Source organism: Melanostigma gelatinosum (assembly GCF_949748355.1).
Source record: "Melanostigma gelatinosum genome assembly, chromosome: 9".
NCBI lineage: Eukaryota > Metazoa > Chordata > Actinopteri > Perciformes > Zoarcidae > Melanostigma > Melanostigma gelatinosum.
The window spans coordinates 16,417,890-16,436,259 of record NC_136642.1 but is presented as its reverse complement, the minus strand read 5'-3'; the positions used below and the strand labels follow the sequence as shown (position 1 = coordinate 16,436,259).

The window sequence follows — 18,370 nt, the reverse complement described above, 5'->3', positions numbered from 1 at the left end:
TTTGCTGTCTACATCTCACAGAAACTGCCCTGTAGGAAAGATGACATCATCCTCATGCTGCAGAACAATAACTGGCATCCCTAATCCGCGGACATAAAATTGACATATGTCTGGAAGAGGGGAGATGGAAGTCGTTGGCCTGCTTGCAGGAAATTGTCAGCTGTTTTGCGTTCTGGAAATAAATGGAGGGGATTGAAGTGTTTTAGCAGAGCAGTAGACTTGCCAGAGACACGGTCCATGAACTCTGACTGCAAGGGTTCAAACCTTCCTTGTGAAATGCTGTCACACATCTCTCTTCAATGTTCAAAGTGTATCTGCGCTGTAATGTCTAAAATCAGTTTAATAACCCTCTGGAGGGTGACTTCAGTCTGCCCTTGGGTTAAATTACATAATTCTCAGACACTGAGCATATGTGTAAAACCTGAAACTGATATAAAAATGGGGAATCAAGAAGGTTGAAAGCATTTGAAAAAAATCCGAACCACCGAGGGCTTAAGGTTAAAAACCTAAAACCCTTAAACACAGAATGCTCCTCCACCCTCCAAATGGTTTTGATTTTAGGAAGTTAATTAGGGAAACTTGGAAGCGGGGATTAATCTGCCATAAGTGATTGAGGGAATGTGTTTAACTAAAACCAAAAGTGCTACAGGCAAAATGAGTTAAATCCTATTGCCAAGGGTAATGCTAAGTGACTTAAATGGTCGTGTGTACAACTCTTCTGGTGGATTAGCACTCTGAAAGTGACAGCATGGTGGAAAATGATGACCACAGCGCTAGAAAGGTGCGTGTTTATCTGTCAGCAGTTTCCCAAGGAGAGAGAGTGTGTGTGTGTATTTGTGGTAGATGATAAAAAATGCCAAATGCCAAATGCTCAAAATGCCAGAGATACAATCGTGCACACACACACACACGCGCAAAGTGGTGAGTTTTCACAGAGAGCTGACACCTATGTGATGTCATCTTGCTTAAATCTAGCTCTAGCAATATGCATTAAATGTCCCTGTGGGGTGAATGGACTGTGTACACCACTGTGTCTACATTTGCCTGTCACTTTAATTGATTTTGTGGTAGAGATTTTAATCAGAAAATACAACATGCATCTGAGTCATATATACAGCATACACTACAGAATATTAAACATGTCAGTGTGTGACTTTCCTGTGCTCATGGGTATTGGTCTATTTCAACCACTCACACACACACACACACACACACACACACACACTGTATTTGGTTAATTGCTAATTTTTACGTTCTTCCATACTGCAGTTCTTCTAATGGCCACTAGATGTCGACTCCAGGACAACTGTTCCCATATGATAACAGATAGATAAGATAACAGACTCAAAAGCTAATATTACTTAAAATGTTTGTCTTGAGGGGGATTTGGAAACATATAAGATCTTCGGGCATAAAGAGAGGTCGGATTGGAAGCCTGATTGAGAAGGAGTCTCAGCTTATCACTCTTGGCTGTGCTGTTTTATGCTTGCTAGTCACTCCAACCAGGCCGCACCCCTATGTCAGTAAACTATTATGTTATGTATTTTACTAGCTCTGTGGTACTGGATCAAAATGCTGTTTTTATTCAAAGACTGAATCATACCCATTAACCGGTTAGCTTAATGGGTTAGTATATTTGAGAAAGTGCGCCGTTCTTAATCCCTAAGTGCAGATCATTAGGATCCGCTGGACGGTCTCAATGGAGTTAATAGTTCATAGGATGATGTCTTTGCTATTTATCGTGTTCATTATATTCCTGGCCAGCTTTTTATACACTACCCAACAGCATACCAATGCAGTTAATGAAATCGGGGCAGTTGTGAACAGCTATCTAGATCCTCTGTCTGAATGTGCCACGTCTCTTTCAGGCGAACAAAACTGGGTGGCCACATTTAGTCATCTAATTCATTTGAATCAACATTTCATAAACATACTGTACGGCGCAGTACAACATATTGTCTCACGGGGTCGTCTGGTGGGTTCTCACATGATCAGGAAGAAGGATGAGTAAACCCTTTTATTGCTGACGCCCACATAAGGGCCTGCGGGCATGACAAATCTGAATCACTGATATAAAACGAATCACTCAGAGAGACAAAGCAGGGGGCGATAGTAATGAGAGTGGTTAGGCATTCCCATACAAGTAGGACACAACATACTGTGAGGTTGACTCAGTCCTCTAAGGGGTGATGGCGTCACTGTCTGAATAATGAAAATCTGCAGCTTCAAGTGTGCTGTATACCTTACACTCTTTAGATGTGTCCTGAGGCGCAATGCAGCTTTGTCTCTGACTCATGTGAGTCACGCTGATGTCTACAGAAGACACATTGTGTATTGTGTTTGAATCAATGAGGAGTCTGCCAGCTGAATCATTTGGGTTATACAAACCACGTGACTCATTTTGCTCAGGTCCATAATTCAACTTCCTCGTATCAGATCCGAAAACATGATCTGTGAAACTAGGTGTGGTGCTTTGAGTTCTGGCTGTCGCTTAGGGACGTGAAGGTATTATATGGCAGCCGATTCCCTTTGAGAAGCTGAGAAATCGACCATAAGTATCGACAAACATTGGGCTACCTTTGACATCCATGTAACAATATGTTTAGGGTCCATATCTGTGTTTGGATCTGCTTTCGTTTTCGTTGTTTTAATGTTCAGGAGGAGTGTTTTAATTGGACTTCAGCATGTGACCACCTGGCCTCAATGTAATCAAAATGTCACCTGAAGCTCTCACCTAATCATTTTACGAATCCCACTTTTTTGAACCACACACACACCCAAACGCACACACACATACTGTTGAGTTTGTCTTCCTTCCTGCGGAATGACGATGCTTCCTTGTTTATGCAGCAACCATAAAAACACAATCAGCCACAAGTCAACACTGACTGACTCCAAACAAGCTGGATTACTGCTCTAATTGAGCTTTAATAAGCCCTTATTAAACGGCCGCAGGCCTCGTTAGGCAGTTCATTAAGTCATTTCATCCTTTTATTCCTTCATTAAGTCTCTTTTCTTCTCTCTTTTCTTCTCAGGAAGTGTGGGAGTGGTGAGGTCTGGGAGATCACGACCTTAATTCTCTCCAAGACACACGGTTTAATTAACACTGGAGGAATCCTCACTGGCTCCAGACCTCGAATGTACAGGGGAATTGGAGTGCCAAGGTAAGGCACGAAGCTAATGTGTTTTTTACTGGCTATATACATTAATAACCTTTTAAATTACAGCTACCGTGTTCCTTGCATTTATGATGTAATTAGATGTTGTTACTGAATGCATAAAAAATGGATACAAATCATGAATACATATGTAATTTAGCAGTGTTTGAGAGAAATGCCTGATAATGAACACTGGTTTAATTAAATGTGAGCTAATTTCTTTTTTTTCCCCACCAGACCCCAACATGAGGAATAAGTAGTAAAGTAAATGTATAAATACATTGCAAAGTAGACAGACACTGTATATACCGGACTGGGAGATATAAAACTATTCATTTACTGACAGAAGGGAAATTGCAACAGACAGTTATGTCTGTTGGTACTTCCCCTTCATTATGCATCCAACTCTGTGCAGTTTCCCACAGTTGACTCTGACATTTCAGCTACAGCAGTTCTGAAAAAGTTAAAAATGATACCGTCACAGCACTCGTGTGCACATGTAGGTTGTTTACGGGTCGAAACAGGAAATGTAGACCTATGAATTTCATAAACCCACAAAAGCAAGTCTGACTGTGGACGTGAAGATGATGAAACACTGATTACTTGTTTTAAGTCAAGCTGATGCTATACATCTCCAAATGGTCAGGCTGTATTCTGTTTTAGGCCTCATCTGCTTCTTTGCTTTGTACCTTGCAATCAACTTTCTCCTCATCATGTCCCACCGCAGCATATAGTTCGCTTTCAGGATTTCATACGTTTTGAAGTTCAACTACATGAGGACATGGTTGTCATGCATTTTATGACAAATATTTGTTGTACACTGAGATTCATCGTGGTTGAGTAAACAGAATAACTGAGACCAGCAGAGAGCAACCAGATGCAAAGGGAAACACACACACACACACACACACACACACACACACACACACACACACACACACACACACACACACACACACACAAACATCACCCAAACCTGTTTTAAAGATTATAATCTAAAACACTAAAACTGTCCCTTTGAAGAGTGCAAAGCAAATTGTTCCCCCTAAAGCTGAAAAGTTAAAGATTAAAGTTAGTAACATCTGCATGTTTTTGTGTCTGCTGGTGTGGGGGGGGGGGGGGGGGGGGGATTTCCAACTCTGCACGCACATACCCTTTTCCCTTTTCACATGCCAATCAACAGCACCTGAGCCATTGTTTGCTGTTAGCAATGAAGAAAGTTATACACCTGAGAAACAACATAATGCAGTTTAATATTGCATGAGGATCAGTATTAACTTATTGTATGAACATGGATAGTTCTATTTTAAAAATGGTATAAAAACCCACCCAAACAAACAGAGATGATGAGTGATAAAATACTGAACCAGTAACACATGGAGACTGGGCCAAATATAGCCATCTATTTCATCTGAGTGAGGTGTGTATGTGTGATAGAGTGAGAGAAAAATAGAGATTGTGTGTGTGTGTGTGTGTGTGTGTGTGTGTGTGTCTACATGCGAGCCTGCCTGTAAGCCTGCCTTTGCATGTTTATAAACGGTTTGGATCCTACTGAGGAGACAGATGTTCATGGCAGAGGTATGCAGAGATTAGACAGTGTCCAAATTATTCCACTTGTGAGTGTGTGTGTGTGTGTGCGTGTGTGTGTTTGTGTGTGTGAGGGGGAGTACGTACTCTTCCCCATGGAAGTCAGAAAAACTGTCCTTCACCTTTCTGTGTTGTTTTCACAACATCGTGTGTGTGTGTGTGTGTGTGTGTGTGTACTGTATGTTGACATGATTTAGTGCAGACAGCTAAGACTTCCACCTTCAGCCATGAAGTGATTGAGTTTCCTGAAGCTTCAGCAGATGTCCAAACCTCAGGATTCACCCCTGCCTCTTTCTATCTTTTGTTTTCTCCCTGTCTTTGTTGTTTTGGATTTCTTGCACTCCTGTTCCTGTTGTTCTTTCTGTCCTCCTTGCCACTTCGTGTCAGTCATTTATTTATATATATACACACACATTCAACATGCTTAGACAGTACACTACATTCATATACAAACACACACATACAGTATCGCTGACTGTTGATGTTGACTGATGATGCAGATAAATATGCACTCACTCAGAAACACAAGGAAGTGCTGGTTTGGGTGGTATGTAAAATGATAGCACATGTATTCAAAGACACACAAGAAACACACACGCACACACACTTACTTGTCAACTGATTAGTTACACAATTAGAACCATAAGTTCCATAAAAAAGCAGAAGCTGCCAACTGTTTGTACCTTTGCAAAGGGAGAAATGAAACTTGTGAAGTCAGTTGAAGCCATATATGAGTTAAGATATTTTACGGTTTGCTGCCTTGTTTGAAAAACACATCCAGCACACAAATGAAAAGCTCAGAGCTACCTACCGTGCGTGTTATGTGTTATTTTTTGAAACGCTCACAATCTGTCATTATTTGAAGGTGAATCTGGGACGTGTTTACAGAAATTAACAATGTGCTCAGTTCTTACAGTGTCCAGTCACCTCTGTTACTCAATTTAAAATGCTGATTCGTAAAATAAAGAATTGGACATCACATAACTCAAGTGGGTACTCTCCAGTTAAATGTAATTCAGTCATGTCTAAATGTGGAAATAACGGGGAGACGCTTCAGACAAATGCTGAACCCACAAGATCAGCGTTGTCTGCTGAGCAGGCCGACCCTTAGCTGTGTGTTGTAATAGTCTGTAATCGTAGCTGTAGTCTACTCAATGAAAGCAATCAAAGGCAAGCAATTACGAGACATTGGTCAGAAGCCCGAGGGGCAGAACTTCAGATCAGGGAACATACACGTGCATGTGCACAAATACACAAACAGTCACACCACACACACACACACACACACACACACACACACACACACACACACACAGGCAGTTACCCACACATTTCCTGTGTGTTTCATGTAAGACGGCCTTTTCTTCTTTCTCTTCTGTTTGGAGAGGAAGTGCGGGTCTAATGACTTTTCCTTTGCGTCACAAACACTGCATGTGGGAGGCAGACAGCCGCACTGCACGTGTGTGCATGTGAGAACATTTGTGCATTCATGTATCTTCAGGAGTTTGTATTTTTGAGAAAATTCTACATTGGTGTTTGTGCCTGTGAAGGAAAGTTTTTTTTTTTTTTCATTTTTGGTCTGCTTCTGAAAAACAAGTTTGTCTCAGAGGACTTGTACACACCGTGTACATTTGATGTCACCTTGTTGCGCTTGTGGGACACTTCTGTTTGTGCTTGTAATGAGGCGTGACCATATAGTTTGGTAAACACCGCTACCACTGAGACCTCACACACTTTGTAGAACTCACTGTTTTTCCTCCACCACTCACACGCTCTATCTCGATCCTAATCCATATTTTATTTCTCATGAGAATTACTGTGGACCGAGCTGAAATTTCAGTAATTATTTGTTGTAGTAATGTATCCTATATTTATGAGGGTTGCTACCAATGCACCTCTTGGCTTTTTCATTTGTGTCCCATAGCATCATTTTAATGCTTTGATGGAGAATTCTACCCCAAAAATGTGAAATGAGCTGTCAAAAAAGTCAGGTTGTTTACATACAATTTTAAAAAAGTTTTAGAAACATTTTCAGGGTTTGGGTTTCTATCTCTTCAGGATACAAGTGATGCAAAGAACAGAACATACTGTGCCCCGTTCATATTCCTTTACTCTCCATTCATAGAATGGATAACAAATATTGATTTAAATTTTAAGAAAATAGAAACAATTGTTTTGTTTAATGTGGTATATATGCCACACCCCATCCCCCAAACTGCAGTGATGGTGAAAGACATTCTGTGTATATTTGACCCATGAAAATATTGTGATAACATAAATTACCTTTGGCTTTGATTTCACTTATGATAGCATGTCAGTCTTGTCTAACATTACCAATCCATATTTGTTACTAAACTCTCAATGTAAACACAACACTGATGCACTGATACTTCTAAATAATGAGGTTCACTGATGCAGGGCTCCCCATGACTAAATATTCACGCAACCAACTCTGCTGTCCCATTTTGGGTTGAAATATTTCAAGCAATGTCAAACAGTCAAGTGTCTAGCTCAAAACCACATCTCCAAAAGTGTGAATAAATCTTCATGGGAGTGAAACAAGGTTAGCTAATCCAGCAGTGCTCGGTTCCCCATACAGTTGTGAGTTTGCACAGTTCATCTGGGGCCACATGGAGTGTTCTGCACAAAAGAAGTACCCATTCGAAGACCACGGTTGATGTTTAGCTATAAAAGCAAGGGACTGTTGAAACATTATTTTAGGTGAAATGAAAAACAGAATCAAAAACAGCCTTTTGATTGGATCCAAGGCCTTTGCTGAACTCTTCTTCCAAACTCATCACTCCCCTTTTCTACCTTTGCACTCTGGTGCCAACTCCATCATTTCCCTTACTATGTCTTACTCTGATGGACACCCACTCTCCTTCGCCTTCCTTTTCTTTCTCCCTCCCTATACTTGCTTTTTTATCACTCTATCCTCCTCTTTTTTTGTCATTCCCAAACCGTGAAACTCAAATCTTTTTGTTCTCTTCCATGTACATTTTCCCCGTGCATTTACTCTCTGCCTTCACATCAATCTGTCTTTCTGTATCTCTCTCTTCCTTTCAAATTTGGTTTATTTCCAACTTAAATTATGCTTCATTGGCTTTAGGATGAATAAATATGTTGATGCTAAATAACAGAAGAAGAAAAGCAAGCATCAGAAGTAGAACAAGAAATCATACATTTATTTGAATCAGCTTGTGTACTGTCATTCTCCAACCAACACAAATTGAGAAAATGGTGCAACACTAATAATTACAATATACCTCAATCATGAATGTAAAAAATGATATTTGATGGTGATAGTATAAAAACCCAAATAACTGTTGGTGGCAGGGAAAGTGGACCTGACAAACTAACACAGGACTTTCACCCAGGAGACCAGTGTCCGTGTACCAAAAGTGTTGTTGAGTTATTTTTCAAGTTACACAGTTTTTGAACTTATGTTACAACTTATGTTGCTTGCATGGAGTGTCCAATCACCAACTTATGTTGCTTGCATTTTACTTAGTTTACGTGGTTATTTTAAGCCCAACTGTAATGCATTCCCAAAACCTAAGCAAGTGTTTTTGAACCCCGCGTTTACTGCGACCGTAGTGGAGCGCCATAGCTTGACGCCCTGGGATACCCAGTCCTCAAGAAAGTGGCCCTTCCAAAGGCAAAAGGGGTCTGACCAAGCATCAGTATGTGATGACTTTGAATGTGACCGTTTTGTTATCTCTTTATATGCAGTTCATTAGTAATTCTAAGATATATTCTCAATCAACATGACGTGATTTTGTTGTATGTTGTGTGTAATTCCAGCTGATGGGCAATGTATTGGTTTTTGAATATTGACTAATTTTAGCTCTTTGAGTTGCATTGATGTTACCAAATTTCTTCACAGCAGTTTAATGGAGAGGATGACTCGAGTTTTGCCTCTTTGCGAGGAACATGTAAAGCGAGTTTGTTCCATCCTGCTCCCCTCCGTGCTATCTTTGTTGCTGTCTTCAGCTCCCTTCAAACCCCTTCTCCTCCAGCTTCACATCAGGAGCAGTGAGACTACTGTTGCAGTTGAGTTGAGTTCACTTGAGGTCAGACAGACAGTGTGTGTTGCCCCGGGGAGATACAGTCTGGCTACCAACCAGATAAGTTGGAAGGCAATGTCCTGGTATTTCCTCTCTCTCGCTCGCTCTCATTTCTGAGAGCTTGTTGCTCCCACTGAGCGATGAAAGCTCAGACGAGCTCCTCGGAAACCAAATCTGACCGTTAGAGCAAATGATAATAAATTGAGTACATTCTGTCTCATTTCCCCATCACTTTCTCAGCCTCCCTCACCATCTCATCTCCATGTGCACGTGCATACACACAGTCTCACACAGAGATTGAAATGATTCATTCATGTCAGCATAAATTACAGCAATAATCTCTGTTGTACCATAAGAGAATCAGACACTGGTGCATTTGGTGTTTTGGCATTGATGTGTTGTGGTGCCTCCATGCTAGCTAATTTTGATCGGTGTGTGTCTGGGTGTGTGCGCGCATGTGTTTGTTTAAACTCACTTGGCTTTCCCTAACAAGTTTGATCTGAGTAAACAAGGAGCCAGCCAAATAACTGGAGTGAGAGGGACAGACACAGGGTCAGAGAGTGTGTGAATCAGTGAGACAGGCAGAAAGGCAGAGGCAACCACTTACTCAGGCTAAACCCTGAAGTCATGGACAGGAAGCTGATATTTTCCCAGACTTACTTTACTCTTTTTTTTGGAGTCTGATCCGACAATTGTAGCTTCCTCTGAGGGGCTAATAATACAACAGAGCCATTGTGCCAAGCGTCGTTTCCCTTCGCCTGGTTTAGCAAGAGAGAAGGCGTCTGCATGAAATCTTTCCACTCCCTGTGTGGTTGGGTGGAGCTTTTATTGCCATCAGATTGGATTGTCACACCACATCGTAATAATGCACTATTGTAGTCTGGCTCAGATGAATATGAATACACAGTGCTCTAGCTAGTAGCCTCAATAGGCACTAAATTCCCTGTGTCCATCTTGTACTGGTGTTTTAGTTTTTTCTAAATCAGTAATGTTTTTGCTGTGCAGAAAGTGTGAATTATGGGCAAATAATTTCAGTATTCTATTGACTTTATGTGCAATCGTGTTGCCTAAAACATTTGCTGTCAAATCTGCCAATGTGATTGGATTCATGTTTGCATTATTGGTTGTTTCCAATATATCTTTTTTCAAGAATTTATAGGATAAACCAGTGTTGTTATTTCACCCAAATAGTAGAAATTAGATTTGGAGTCCATGGGTCCTACGAGTCCCAAAATAAATATTGCAGATTAACTCTCATGTAGGTGGGACTGTGGTCATCATCATCATCATCTTTGAATGAGTTTTGTATGACATTTTCTTTTGCTATTGCTGTACTTCTATTATTAATGGGCCTACCATGCATTGTCTTCCTGAAACTGTATGGATGTAAATCTGATAAGCTAACTACTTTGGGTATTGTATAGATGGTTCTCCTTCTGACAACAGTAAAACTAACAATGCTGATCTGAAATCTGATAGTTAACATCTGGTTTGTTTTTATTGCGATTGCAAACAACTTTGAGAGATAAGAATGATTTGTATCAACTTTTAGTTCTCATCGCCTTCGGTGCAAGGTGTGTTTTAAAGGTTGCTTAGTAAACAGGCGAGTGACTGCATTAGCATTTCTTTAGATTAAAAACATCCATAGTGCTTTGTGTCTTATTTGTCCTGTGGGACGGGGCCGAGTTTTATTAGAAACTGTGTTGTGAGCAGGTGTGCCATGAAAATAGTCCCACACAGACTTGACGGCTGAATGTGAGATGAAATTACTTGTTAGATGGATGGCTTTTGTAGTGTTCTTGACACAGCCTTATAAAAAATATAAGTGATCTTGCAAATGAAATATTAACCCTAGCATTGCTTTCCTATTTCCTGCATTGCACCGAACGTGTGGGCTTTTATACGGTATAATGTTTCGTTGAATTTTTAAACACACAAACCTTCACTTATTATTCACCTTTCCCAGACACACAAATGATCAATGGTGGGTTGGGAGATGAGATGATAACATAAAATCACAAGAAAAAGCATTACTCTTACATGCGTAGTGAGAAAAGAGTCGTTTTTATGACCCAGACAGTGCAACATCAATAAGATTAATCACCGTGTATCCCAGCTTACCCTTGATCATCCCCACAGGCAAAGCAAAGCCTGTCTGGTCAGGTTGACCAGTTTGTGTATCTCTGTTTGTGCGTGTCTGGGTGTGTGTGTGACTGTAGCCTTGCATGCATCCCTATCTGTTCATCTGGCTACTGGCCTGTCATGCTGTTTGTCTCCATGTTTGGATAACCATGCATCTATCATTTTATCAGTAAGTCTATCAATTGGTGTGTGTCCATGGGTGAAATGACCACTGAGTTTCCCGCTGTGTCGACCACACGCTCCACTCCATTCTCCTCACCTCGGGTCCTCCTTTTTAACCCACCTGGCCGCTCTACCTTGACCACCCATGTTGTTCAGTACGGTCTGGCTTTTTGTGTTGCCCTGAGCGATCACATTAATCTGGCTTTTTCATCCTCGGGGCCCCATGTGGGGTCCCTGCAGGTGAAAATGGTACTCCATGAAAACAATTCCTACTGGGAGGACTAAACAAATGCAAAGTGGCATACAGGACATTTTCATACAAATGCATTTTGCTACTCTCAATTGCAAATCCATATTCCATACTAGTGACTCAACCAGTACAACAAAGTACGATTCTGTTTTATTTTTATGGCATCTCTGTGTCAGCAGATAACGCTCTTGTAACCACAGAACAACCATAGATTTCCACCTTAACTGAACAAATAAGGCAGTGAGCAACACTTACACTCAAATGACTACATGAAAAATAAGTCCATTCTGACCATGAACCACTAACCCAGCCATTGCCATCAGAATCTACAGCAGAGTCCTCTATCCTCTCCCTCCACCTGATCTCAACTCGTTTCTCTCTCGCCTTACGGCCAAATTCTCCAGCAGTCAGAGACAATAAAGGTCTAATTTGTCTTGGTCAGAGCTTGTGAGCACAAATACCTGACCAGTGGGCCCTGTGGTTAGTGGACGTCTTGGGGAAGTGCATGTCTCGCTGTGTATAACCTTACCTGTCCCAATGCATGACGTGGTTTTTGTGCAAGGTTGTGTGAGGATTTACTCATTTGTCTGTGTGTGTGAGTGTTTTTTCTGCCTATGTCTCTTTGCTTATCTCTTCTTATTATGGTGCTAATTACCAGGGTGTGGACTTAAAAGGACAGAGGTTTGTAGTCCAGAGACAGAGGGTTGGATCGGTGTGTTCCAGTCTAGACTAATCTGGATGATTATGTGCGCCACAGTGATATAGAGTGAAAAACAGAGGATTTGGCTGGGGGATTGTTTTTGTTTCACCTGCTTCCTGCCTCTGTTTAACAGTTTACAAAGGATGCCAGAAAAAGACGAAGCAGTTTTGCAAAAATATCAAGACAAAAATTGGAATCTGATCCAATGACATTACAAGGTCCCTCTTTTCGCTGATCAAATGATTCTCTTTCAGTGTGCTCGTGAATTCTTGAAGGTGTATTACAGATATCAACTTCATCCAAAACAATTGAAATAAGTGCTTGCACCTCCTTGCCCTGCTGTAAACATTCACTTGTGCCCTCTTTAAACTTTCTTCCAGTCTCTATTTAAGGGGCAGACGCTAGTAAAACTACGCAGCTGTCTGCCCTCTCTCTTTCTCTCTGTAAACCAAGCCAGCTGTCTGCCCTCCACCTCTGACCTTGTTTTGATGAATACTGTGTGTGTGCGTGTGTGCATGTGTGTGTTTGAGTGCACGCATACGTATGTGCGTGTGTGCATACATGTCAATGGGCTTTCAGTGCGACCCTTGACCTTTCGTGACTGACAGGCTAAATCTAGCCACCCTGCCTCTTGCTCTTGTTCTCGTCTCCTTTTCGCCCCTCTGTTTCCTGACTGATAGCCTGTCAGTGGGACAAGCACTCAGGCTCGGAAATTATGTGTGTGTGAGGGGGGAGTGGGGGTTGGGGGCGGGGGGGGGGGGGCGTTGGGGGTTGTGTGCCAGTGAGACAGGGAGGGAAAGAGAGCACGTTCAAGTGTGTGTTTGTGTTTAGGTGAAGGTGTGTGCACAAGCTAAGGGGGTCGCAGAGGAAGACACTGTCCAGACATTTCAAAAATAACAACCCATATAGTCGTGAAGTTGTGTGTTTGATTGTGTGTGTGTGTGTCTGTGTGTGGGTGTTTCTCATTGCAAAGAGTATCTGGTAATTATTTAGTCAGGCTTTGACCTTTGACCCTGTCCTTTGACCTCCCACATCCTGTTCAACTGGAGAGAAGATGGACACACATTCATACGTATGCACACACCCACACACACTCTGGGGGTTAAGGGGGTTTGTGTTTGTGTGGGCTGGGAGTAAATTCAGAGGTTTAGCGCTTTCACCAATGTGAGTAGTTCAGGGTCGAAAAGCACAACGGGACGATCAAGGAATGTGCGCCAAATTGATCAAAGATGCCTCAGAGATACTGTTAACACACACATTAAGTAGGAGAAATAGAGAAAGGAGGTAGCTGTTATTGAACGTTTTTGGACAATTACTGGCAATAACATTACCATTTATTGATTACTGCATGCACCAGGGTTTTGTTCATTCAACAATAAAAAAAAGTTATTGCCTTGGCCACCAAGTTTTTTTCCCGACCAATACAATAAAGGAGAAGAAAAGCAGCAGGAGTTCACTCTGGGCTCTTTCCCTGCTGGATTACATTACTTCGTTCTTTTGTGATAACATCTACTGAGAGCCTTATATTAGCCCTCATTATGCGTGTCTAAGCTTTGTGTATCTGGGTGTGTATGTCGATGTGTACTGGGTAATAGAACCAGTGTATGATGTTTCCAGTTTGTTTTATGTTCTATAACCATATGCTGTATGTGCATTTGTGGTATGTAAAATATATATGTACAGTATGTGTAAGAGAAGGAGACTCTTAATTGTCTCTTTTTTACAGCACATTAATGACACTAATTGTGTCTTTTCTCATCTCTTAGATGCATTGTGTCCTATCCCTAGGACCCCTGGCTGCGCAGCTATAGCCACTGATGATTAAGCAACAATGCAGACACAAATGAAGGTATGGTGGCCTCCCATTTTTATGGTTCCTACTGCAGTGCCTGTTCGAACGGGCCGGTCGCTTGGCCTCCGTTATTGCTGCTTTCTCGGGAACCGCTCATCAATAAAACTTCACGCTCAACACTGAACTTCCTTGGGTCCTAAACTATACACCTGCCATAGCTGCATCCCCCAGCAATGTTGACGGAGAGCGAGCTGTACCCAACATGCCCTTTGGCAGTGAAACAGTTAATAGGGGTCCCCTCTCACTACACTACACAGTGTGCACATAACGCAGTGTTAATAGATGTGTCCCATACACCTCAAGTGATCGCACTTGACACTGCTCATCCTTGGGTGCTCAGCAATACATCCGCCAAGTGGGAAGTTGATCAGATGAAAGGTTGTCGAGAAAAATCAAAGGAATAGACGGCCGGACAGACAGAAAGACACTCACACACATTTAAGTTTGATGGATGGATTCCTCATTTGATCATATGGTAAATCTGGTTATGTTTTTGCTTTGATCACACTTATAGAATATAGTAAATACACGAGTTATAAGTGTCGTGGTTGCATTGCCGTAGCCATATCTCAACACTGCAAATATCCCAGCAGTGATAGCAGCAAATATCCTCACGAGATGCATCAAAACAAAACATAAAGAAGATAATGTATAGTCGCATGATGACATTTATTTCACCAGTCCTCCCAAGGTATCAAACATTAAAACACACACACAATAAAACAGTGCAGCAGTATAGAAAACAAAGTAAAAACAATAAAAATACTGCAGTGAAGTGGAATTCAATAAAATCACTTGAAAGCGCAGACTCAATTATGGTGAGGCTTGAGTTTAGCTGGAGGGGAAAACTTTGTTTTTAACTGCTGGGGCTGGGTGAATGGGTTGACTTGGTGCTTGGGTGAGATATTTGTCTGGGCAGTGTGTGTGCGAGAGTGTGCTCGTGCGCGAGTGTGTTTGTGTGTGAATGTTAACGGATGTCTGTGTATGTAAGCCACACAGACCCTATCTTTAATTCCAGGGTGAACTTGGACTTCCTCCCCTTTCAAGTCTTCTTGTCAACACAGACTGACACGAGACCTTTCTAAATGAGTCATCTCTCTTTCTCACTCATTCGTCCTTTACTGAGATGTTTGTTGTTCTTGATAATATCCTTCTATTGTAAACAGCTAATTTAGCAGCTACAGCATATTTCAACTGTCATTTGGCCTATAAATGATGTGATACGATTTTTTAAAATGATTCTGATGGCCTGCATTTTGGTTTGTGGAAAGGAATAAACATGGCGGTGCAGTTCATGTGTTGATTTTATTTGTTTCATGCCAGTGTCCCCTGGTTGGATCTTTGAGGGTAAACGTTTGGGCGTGCATTTCTGTCTGTCACGCTGTCTTTTATGATACCACCATAAGGAGTTGCCAAAGTGAGAGATATTAAAAATTATATCCATAAGGGGCTGTAATATAATTATGGCAACTGTAAGTCTTAAATTACTGTTTCGTTTTTTTGTTTGGTAACCTCTTCTCTCTCAGAGCAATTTCCGTTGTCACTTTACCTATAAAAGAAAACTGCGGTACATCTTTATATAGAATATAGTCTTGACCGCCCACATGGGATGTTCTCTAAGTTCACAAAGGTGTTAGTTGTCAAGCCTTCAGCTGTGTGCTTGTTCAACGTCACCTCACACCAGACCATTTCACCTTTTGAAGGGTCAACTTTAACCTTCAGAGAAATGACCTTTGATCTTAACAGGTCCTAATAGTGCAGAGAGGACTGCTGGTGACGGGAGACAGATGGAAACACACATGCATGTAAATGCAGATACACATGTGCCGGTGCGCAGACATGAGACACTCTGATAGAGTGGAAAGCTTTGCTCTGTAGGCCTGAGGAGTGACAGGAGAACCGTGAGGACACACACAGACAGAGCTCAGCTTACACATGAAACTGCTGAGACATGCAGGTCATGTCTTGTTTCCATGTTTACGGACCGAGGCAGACCAGCACATACTCATTCACTGCGTAATCAAATTCTTTGTTTTGTGTGCTGTTGGACAAAGTTTTGGCTGAGACAGCATTGCCTGCTTGACAAAGTGGTAGCAGGTTCTGTCCACCGAGGACTACAGGTCAGCTCGACTTTGTTTTATTGCTGTTGTTTGAGAACATGTATGCAAGTGTGCACAAACTCTCAAGAACATGCATGAATACTGCACATGCATACACCTCACCTGGAGTAATTGAGTTGTCTGAAGGTTAAACTGGACACAAACTAATCTGTTTTGGCCTCCAAGGGCAACCCTCCCCTGAAATAATGAGCTTCGTAGTTTACCCTTTACTGAACCTCCCCAGTAGACCACAGATGGCCTTTCAATTACCAAGCTCAAACATGCAGAAAGGCAATGCATGGCATTATCAATGGACATGCAACAGGGACCACCTTCTCAGTAAGCAGGCGAGCACACACACACACATTCACACTCACACACACACACAGTTGCAGACATGCTCAGGCACATGATGACAAATACACAAGCATATGGTGTATGTACACACACTTGCATGTGTGGACACGCACACATAGAGCCAGATTACTTTGCCTATGTGCTTAGCAAGCAATCTTTGTTGGGGTCACCACTCCTCACCCCTGCAGTGCAGCAATCTATAAAGCCAGCCCTCTGGGACACAGTCGAGCCAAAGTGTTTGTCGAGTGATCTGAAGTTAGTTTCTGTGCTGCTGCAGCTGCTGCTGCTGACTGGTCTACCTTCTAAATGGAGTATGCAGCGAAAGAAGGCAGACTGTGAGGTTTTTTGTGATTCTATCAACTCATCCATGTGACATCAGACCATGTGCTCTCTGATTTGCCCTGATAACTCTTCACCACTCACCGTGTTACATTAGACAGGTCGTTAGGAATATCCAAAGTAAGAAAACAGACCTTTTAGAAGTATTTCCACAGTAATACAATATAGTATAAAATGATGTACTTTTTTTATGATCAAAATGTGTCAAGTCATATGTCCATTTAAGTGTTGGAATGTTCAAATCCTCACTCCTGTAACATTTTCTGTGGAATAGATCAGCATTACTTTACCATATGGTGTTAAACTTTTGAGATGCCAATCACCTGCTGTCACTGAACAAAGTGTGAAACAGTTGCTGCTGATTGTGGGCGAGTTGACCAACAGCTTCATTTGTCATGATCTGTTATGAAAATAACATATGTGCACTTGTTTATACAATATTTATAGAATATATGCTGATCGATGGAAAAACAAATCATGATGGGGAACCTCTGTAATCTTTACATTTCAGTGTGACAGCTAAATGTTACTTTTGGATGCTTTTAGTGTGAAATGTTTGCCTGAATGTGTATTTTTTCCAAATAGGCTCATTCTCTGACATGATGAGATGAGACAGTTGTGAAAAGCTGTATGTATGCAAGTCCTACTGTTTAGGAATATATAATTCTCTATTGATGTGCCAAAAAGACATTTGGGATTTTGGGGTTTTAAAGGCAGATATCCAACATGGATTCGTGGGCTAGCAGAGGGTAGCTGCATAATCAGCTAACTGATGTTCTGCACACTAGAGATGGGATTTCTGGGTCAGTGTGTGCATGTGCGTGTGTGTGTGTGTGAGTGTGTGGCGGTAGTGGTGGGGTTTTGTCCTTTTATCTCCATGAATGTGTGCATGTCTGCATGTGTCCTTTCTGCCTGCGTATGCATGTGTATGCGTATGCATGTGTGCAGTCAACGTCTGTATGCTAATCTGTGTGTTTATGTGTGTGTGTCAGGGGCTGCGACCTCTTTCCCCACAGGGAGGACAGTCCCTGTCTCATTAGGGAAGAGAGACTGAGTGAGACGGACAGATGGGAAGGAAGAGAACAAACAAAAACACAGAAGATCGGGGGAAAGAAACACAGGGAGCAGCAGTGGAAAGCAGGCATAGAATGTATTAGGGGTCAAAGGTCACTTATGCATTACCCCAATGAGCAGAAAGGGCCATGGCAAAGGAGGTCATAGTAGTTTTCTTATTCACACACACATACACACGCATCTGTGTGCGCTTATATAGACAGAAAATGAGATTGTTCGGTTCCATGTGTGTATAAAATCACCCAGTATATGTGTGGGTGTGGGGGAGCGCATGTGTGTCGGTGTCTGTGTACGATTACTCAGATCTTAAGAGTCTTCATCCAGCCTGTTTGACTATGTTGACACAGAAGGCAGGTCAACAATTTCTTTTAAGTTAGAATAAGGGTATATGGCATCTTTTTTTTCTTCAGACAAAGCAAGGTTTATGTAAGAACAGAGAGAAAGAGGAGGGAGGGGGGAAGAAACTATAAGAGCAAAGGACAAAATGTAGCTCTGGTTATCGTACACACGTATCATATTCAAGTCATGAAAGTATATTGAAATCACACTTTGTGGGAGAAAGAAAAAAGGACTGGGGGTGAGA

The 18,370-nt window shown here is 41.7% G+C and overlaps 1 long non-coding RNA gene across 1 annotated transcript in view; it reads left to right on the top strand.

Moving 5' to 3' along the window:
* Positions 1-3,071: 3,071 nt before the first annotated feature.
* LOC306781971 overlaps positions 3,072-18,370 on the top strand; it is a 40,210-nt gene continuing 24,911 nt past the window's right edge. Inside the window, exons 1-2 of the long non-coding RNA XR_013772245.1 lie at positions 3,072-3,164; positions 13,833-13,915. This is a non-coding gene — a long non-coding RNA (uncharacterized lncRNA). The remainder of the gene's footprint in view (positions 3,165-13,832; positions 13,916-18,370) is intronic.